Genomic DNA, 8,157 nt, shown 5'->3' on the forward strand with positions numbered 1-8,157 from the left:
CTATCCAAAAGAAAGGAATTACTGAGATGAGCAGCACAGGAGGTAGAAGGGGGAAAGATATCTTTGTATGTATGCAGTATGGCTTGGAGAAGCATACTGTGGGTTTCTGCTGGCTTATGAAAAGGAGAAGTTAATGCTTAATTTTTTCTGTCTCCTTTTCCTTTTATTCTTTCTTCTTAATTTTTATGTTTTTTTTAACTTTCTTTTTCCAATTTTACATGTACATATCTGGTAACTGAACAGCTAAGTTGAAGACAATACTATACAATACAACAGATACTGCCAAATTCATATTATTTTGTTTAATGAAATTCTGTATCATTTTAATAATTTATTACTATTCTGTGTTCTCTTTAAAAATTTTTAAAAAACAAATTTTGATATTTTCCAGAACAAATATATCTGGAAAACACGTTCTTCAGGTGGATCAGTGGCAATGAGCTAAATCTACCAGTGAGCCAAATGAGCCTGAGATTAAAAAACTGGCACTCTGCAGTATCCCATGTTGCTAAGCTACAGGGATAATAGGTTAGCTATACTAAATGTACTTTTTGGTCATGCAACATTTTCAAGCCATGATCCTTTTGTCTGGACCTAACTCCATTGTAAATTGAGGAGGATCTGCAGCACGTTCTCTTACCCCCACTCCCTCACTGCCTCCCACTTCTATTCCCAGGTTCTTGAGTTTTCTTGTCTGGGACTAGGATCTTTCATAAACGACTGTTCAAAAAAAAAAAAAAATCACCGCTGGATTTGTTTTCTATGGTTCCAAAACTAAGACACAGCTAAACAATTTGAACAAAATCATCTTTTATTAAAAACAAACTTTTCTCATTAGAGTAATTCATTTGTGTTGTAATAGGGATTAGGTGGGTTCCTGGATATAAAATCTGTTCAGTTGATGACTCTTAGGCTTACTTATTAGTTATATAGCAAATTTTAGTATCAGACAGACCAATTCTGTCCACATTATTCTTCATTTTGAGGCAAGGAAAATGTCCTTACCTATCTTAGGTCCCCCAGACGGCTTGAAAATAAAGCAGACAGGTAGTTTAACAGAATAAAAGCTTTATATGACACCCAGGTCTTCAGAAAGGCAAATCCAAAGAGCTAAAGGAAAGCATGTAGTTTTGTGCTAAACCTGGTGAAAAAAAATGGATTGGGCAGAGGAACATGATTAGATAAAGAGAGAGAGATGATTTCATGATAGTAAACAAAAGGAAAATCAGCAAGTCTTGTGTGTCAAGATTCTTTTCTATGTATGACATTCCTTCCCTCCAGATATCCAGTAGAGCACTTATCACAAGAAATGCTTTAGGGAAGAAGGGACAGGAAAGTCAAGAGAGTCATTTCTCTATAATTTTTTTATTAACTCTGGGCAGAGAAATTCTGGTTTCTGTGATCCCACTCAGGAGAGATGAATTCTAACTGATCTGTTTCAGGGTAGCAAGAGAGAGAAGGTAAGGTTAAGGAGACCTTCATATTTCTGTGGTTATTTTAATGTCCTTTAGTTGAAAATACTCAGGATTCTAAACAGTCTTATTTTGAGGCTAGTCTCTAAGCTTCCTCCTTTTTCAAAATGTTCCTAATTTTCCTGTCAATATATGCTAATTGGAATGATAGTATATCAATGACTGATCAAAGTAAACAGGAAAGTCATATATAATATTTATATTAATATAATGTATATATATCATCCATTTGTATAATGAGATCTATGTATAATATCAAGATTCCAACACTTTGTATCTCAAAATCCAGGAGCACTGCAGTAGTTATTAAGTTTCCGTAACTCTAAAATGAGGTATCAGAACTTTGAAACAGGCTTAAAAATTGTGGAATTGACACACTCCATATTATTGTATTAGCCATTTTTGTCTTCATATAAAATAGATCCTTTGTAAAGAATTTGAGGACTACTATACATAGTTATAGCTGCCAATGAGGAAGAACAAGAAGAAAATAATACTAAAGGGAAAGAATTTAAAAAGAATACTTTGTAGTACTAGATATTGGTCCTCTGTATGTGAAGGTAGCATAAACACCCAAGTCATATCCAGAAAGTGCAAAGAAAATGGCTATACCTGAAAATTTTTGTCAAGAAAGCCAGGCAGAGGGCTTTCACGGAAGAGCTACCGATACTGCCAATATGATCCCCCAGTTACTATGGAGTGATCAGGCCTATAATCTCCTAAACAAATGGATAGTAAAAGCTTAAATAAATGAGTAAAGTGGCACAAATTTGGGACTCCAGGAGGATCAAAACCCTCTAACAGAATTTGAGATTTTTCTGGGGGATAAGACAAAGATCTTCTCTGGGCTTCCCATATTTATTTAAATATCAGGACCAAGGCAAAGAATATTGAAGAAAGGTAGGAATCTCTTAAGGGCTTCTCCAAGTAAGTCGCTATGTTAATTTAGGAGAACTATACAGTTGTGGTTCAGGGTTTCATTAGGGGGAATAATATAGTACAATACAGAACATATTTTATAAGTTTATTTTATAATAAATCACCCAAAGAATCATACAAAGAATGCAGGAAATCTATCCACACACTAAAGACCAAAGAATCCAGCTGAAGGGCTGGATCCCACAATAATGTCCTGCATGACTCCAGCTGAAGACCTACAGCCCATAGCAATGCCTCCCATGAGGCCAACTGGAGGCCTAGAGCCCATGGAAATTTCTCATGAAGACCTGTTTCATGGATCTATGCTGGGAAGGCCCAAAGGTCAGTGACAGAAGCTAAAATGTCTGTGCTAGTGAGATGAAGGATTTATGCTAGCAGGCTAAGTGATCTTCACTGGAGCCATGAAGCAACACTCAAGGTAAGAACCAGAGCTCCCTTAAAAGATACTACTACCATCTTCAGCAACAGTGAGGTTCTAAGTTCCTCTGAGGATGAGAACAGTTTAGCTCCCATGAGGAAAGCCAATGTGATAAATTTCTCCAGCATACTGTGCAGTGTACAATTTTCTCCTCTGGAGCCAGGAAGCAATGCTTAAGGTGGCTCAAAATGAACCACAGTTCTCCTCAGTGATAACAAGGTCCCAATCTCCTCCTCTGATGAGAGCAGCCAAATTTACCAGGAAATTCAAATGACAAGTTCACCCAGAAGAATAGTCCAAGAGAACCATAAGCTTCCAACAGCTGAAACAGCTTCTCCAAACTGTTTCCTTAACACCTTCACAACGACTTCTTCAGTTCTGCCTCTTACACTGCTGGCAACAATCCTCAGGTGGGCCTCCCATACCCAGTACCCTACTAGTTCAGTTCAGCTGGGTGTATTAAGTTGACCACCAGTTGGCAATTCACCACATACATTATCTCCAGGAAGGTCTCCAACAAGGAGTGAGATGACTGCAGCTATAGTCCTTATCTAGTTAATTAAGGTTGGAGCCATGTGTCCTTAGATGTGGCCTTGTCTTGTCCTTTGCATCATCAGCCACTACAGGTGTCAGTCAGTTGGGACCAGTGACTCAAAGGTTCACGTATTATGGAGTCTACTGCCCATCTCCAGACAAGGGGCCTAGGCCATGGAAAAACTCACAAGTCCACGTGAAAAGCCAACTGGTTAACATTAAGTGCTGCTCGGAGCCGCTTCATAGTGATCACTCTCAAGAGCTAGCTATACTTGATATGTCAGCGTATTTGTGGAGAGAAGCACTGACTGGGAGCTGTTCTAGAAAGAAATCCATGATTCCTTCCACTAGAAAACTAAGGAAGCAGAAACTAACTCTGACAGGCAGGCAGATGAAAGATAACTCGATTACTAATAGTAGTATGTCAGTTTGACTTCTGTAAGAACCACCAAGCTGATTAGTAAGTTCTGAACAATGATTTATATGTAGAATGTCAAACTAATGGGGCAAGTACTATCCCAGATATAAGGAGCACCAGCCAATAAGCTTGTAGCTGGGACAGAATAAAAATGGAAAGAAGAAGGAAGTGTTTTTCCTTTTTGGTGGATCTTTGGCCTTCACCATTGCCTTTGGATTTCATAGCCTATTTCTCTCAGTCTGCCAGTCAAGAATCTTCAGTCTTCTGACATAGACTTGCACCTGTGACTCTTCTGTGAGCTTTCAAGCTTTTGTGCTTTGGCTGCTACTGGATTCTCTGTTTTTTCCACCACACAGATAAAAATTTTAGATTCTTCTGCCTCTGGTCTACATATGGCCATTGGGACTCTTCTCTTCAGATCTTGTAAGCCTGTAATAAATTGCTTGGATGATTATACATATTATTGTATATTGAACTTGTTCCTCTGGAGATCCCTGACTCCCACAGTGGAGCTATAGGCTGAGGGATGATCCAACAGTGATTGTAGGGCACCAGCAGAGAAATTCTAAACACACTCTAAAAAGAACATTCATACATTTTTAGGATGGAAAAACTGCAGAGAGAGACCTGTCTCAATGAAGAAAGAAGAAAAGAAAGAAAGAAAGAACAATAAATTAGCCCTTTATCTTTTCAATTATAATCCCTCTACCCTTGCCTGCACTTACACAGTTCTACTCATGCACTGTCCTAGACTATTCGTTCCTGGATGAAAGTCATTTTATGTGATGAGAAATGCACAACAGAATTACTCATTCCTTAGTGACTAAGGTTTTGCTACTCATTGCTTGATACTTTCCTTCTTCTTTGGAAGAATTACTTAGGTCTTTCTTTTATGAAACTTTAAGTCCCTCAAGCAATACATATTTGTCAAGTCTGTATTATCATTCATCCAAATGTGAGAGAATCTTAGAAGTGGATAAAGTTTGTGATGTATCTCTCCCTCACTCCATTCTGTTTGCTTTCCATATACTAAACTCCAAACAGTGACGTGAAATAGACTTGCTCCTCAGAACCCTGTAGTGTCCACATCTTTCCCTTAGAAATCACCATTGAGAAGTTGGTGTACATGTGTCTGTGTGTTTACTTAGTTTTTTACTCTCAGAAGCTCTCTTGTTATGAAACTTTCAATCACTTCAAGCAAATACCTACTACCAGTTGTTATTTAACATCTCTAGTTGCTATTTGAACTTCAGTATGTGTGCAAGCAATCCTAACTGCTCTCAAATACTTAGTGAATCATAAACAGTTTTGGAGAACACACTTTAAGGATAATCCTCCTCAATTATTTATTTATTTTTTAATTTTATTTATTTATTTGTGTGTGTGTGTATGTGTGTGGCCAGTTCAGCCCTCCAGGGGGTGGGGCTGGCTGGCATGTGGTGCTGGGTTTTGAACCGCGGTCCCTGTGCTTTGCTAAGCTTGTTCTAAGTAGGTGCTTTAGACCACTGAGCCATCTCACCAGCCCCCCTCCTCAATTATTATAACAATATATTTGTAATACTAATGTTAATAATTTATTGAATGGAAGTGTCCTTGCCTTTTAAAAGTAAACTTTCTTGCCCTAGTATATAAAGGTATGTCTCAGGTGGCATGTATCGGTGTGTGTTACAATTATTTGCTTTTATCTGATATATACACACTAAAGTTAAAGCTTTTTACAATGTTTGAATGGCATGTAGAATTGAACTATCAGTGACATTTATTATCATGTAGTTATTTTACCTTTGAGTAGCACAATTTAAAAGTGCACTGCATTAGGTGAATTTAGTTTAAGTCAATGTGTGAAATACTTGGTCAAAGGTGCTAAATTCTTACTTGCACAGTTAATTTATTTATTTATTTATTTATTTATTTATTTATTTATTTTGGAGAACCAGGGATTGAACTCAGGCCCTTGTGTTTGCCAGGGAAGCGCATATTCCACTGAGCTATCTCCCCAGCCCCTGCACAGTTATTTTAATAACCCAATCCATCTTTATCTTTGAATTTCAAAATGTTCTTTTTCCATTTGAGTCTTTTATAATCAACAGAGAACACAATGAAAGGTTAAATATGAAAACCTGATTTGGTATGGCCATTGGTCTCTTTCACTTGGTGAGGAAAATAGTTTTAAGTAATTAACAACAACACTAAATTGGTATTATAAAGCAAGACTTATCTTGGAATGTCATTGACTGTCACAGAACTATTCCAACTTAGTTTTTTTCTTTTCTTTTCTTCTTCTTCTTCTTCTTCTTCTTCTTCTTCTTCTTCTTCTTCTTCTTCTTCTATTTTAGGGAAGGGTCTATAGCTTGTTCAGGGTCTCACTAGTAGATCGGACTCATAGTGATCTACCTGTTTATATCCTTCCAAGAGCTGGGATTACAGGCACACACCACCACACCCAGTCTCAATTGCCATCTCAGCATGCCCCAGGGGCTGGGCTAGCACAGCAGGCCTGGGGATTAAACCCTCAGCCACTGAGCTATTTGGCCGGCCCAACTTAATTTAGACTTTATGACCTTATCCAATTCAAAGCTGTTAAAGGCTATCTTTGGATTGTTTTTGGAGACTTTTTTTTTTTTAAACTTTTGTCTTTTTGCCTTTAAGTTCATGTGCAAGAACTATTATTTCAGGCTGGGCATAGTGATGCACCTGTAAACTCAGCACTGGGGAGGCTGAAAACAGGAGGAGCACTATAAGTCCAAGCTGTGTAGTGAGTGTGACTGTGTATCAAATACATTTTTTAAAAAAGAACTAAAATCTAGGCTTAGTCTTCCATGAAGGAGCATGTGAAGTCTAGAATTACTGCTTAGAAACCAATCATGAAAGTGATGGGTGCTGTGAATATTGAGATCTGTCAATGGGTGGGCATTACCTTCTTGTATGATAGGGCTCCTCGAGTGCTAACACCTTGGCCAGTTCTGCTTCTCTTCCTCTTAAATGTTTTCTCATGCAAGAGTAACAAACAATTATTTTTTGTAATTTTTTAAAAAGACCAAATAAAATAATAAAAGCAATACAGAATTTAATAATAAGGTGATAAGAAACTAACTAACAATGGTTATTACATTGCATACTGAAGGCCCTTGAAATGGTTCCAGCCACTTTCAAATGCCCCAGAGTTTGACAGGTTGACTTCCAGAACATTCTGTTAAATAAATACTGCAACATTTCAATGCAGAAAAAACTTGAGAAATGTTTTGTTTATTTTGCTTCTCGTAGTCAATTTGTTGTTGTTGATATCAGTTGACAGTTATCTTTCGGTTGGATTGTGAAGTAGCTCTTTCTTACAAGAAGCCCAAGAATGGTAAGAATTAGAGTGGGTATAGGCGTCCATTAGAGTACCAAGAGAGCCAGTGTGACGCAACTTTAGTTGCAGTGAACATTAGGGAGTAACTAGAAAATGGTAGTGCTGGGAATAAAATCAAGACATTCTTGAGTCCAGAAGACACTTCATAATTTACAACTTTCCAGTGTTATAAAAGAGAGAAAAAAACAGAAGTCTTTTAAATTCAATTATGGCTTTTAGTACTTTTTTGGATTATGAATTAATCTGTAGGCTTATTAGCAAATCAGAGGCTTTCCATAGGCATTATATTTGCAAATGAAAGGTAAATTTTTGTTTGTTTTTCACCAAACTTGAAAATATTTTCTGACAGATTTGTTTTTTTCTGCCATATCTTAAACACCCTGCTTTATGTAGATTATCTCATTTAATATTTCAGCAAACAACTCCACAGTTATCATTTCTATCTCAACAATAAGAAAACTCAGGAATAGAGAAATTATTAATTTGCCTAAGATCACACACCCATAAAATGTAAAGCATGTATTTATTTATTTAGTTAGTTAGTTAGTTATTTATTTATTTGGTACCGGGGATTGAACTCAGAACCCTGCTCTTGCCAGGTAAGTACTTATTCTACTGAGCTATCTCCCTGACCCAATCATTGATTTATACTTAAACAGTATCAAGACTCTTTCTAATGATCCTGAAAGAAATACTGATTTGCATGGGTGAACTGTGCTTTGAGTGTTAAATGTTTCACTATTATTAAAAGATTAGAATCTTAGTTGAATGCCATCCCTGATACAAATCTTTTAATTATTCATTAATGGTCTTTAATATTTAAAATATATGCTTAAACTTTGTAATTACCTTATAATAAATTGTTATAGCAAACTGCTGCTGATTGATTGATAAAACACCTTCAAATATATGCTTTTGTTTCACTGACCGTTGGGATGACTCTTTTTTCCCCTCATTGGGGTTGGGATGGGAAACAGTAAAGAATGCAGAATGAAATAAGTCTTTCATTTAGTCACTATATATA

Source organism: Octodon degus, unplaced genomic scaffold, assembly GCF_000260255.1.
Source record: "Octodon degus isolate 3935 unplaced genomic scaffold, OctDeg1.0 scaffold00030, whole genome shotgun sequence".
Lineage (NCBI taxonomy): Eukaryota > Metazoa > Chordata > Mammalia > Rodentia > Octodontidae > Octodon > Octodon degus.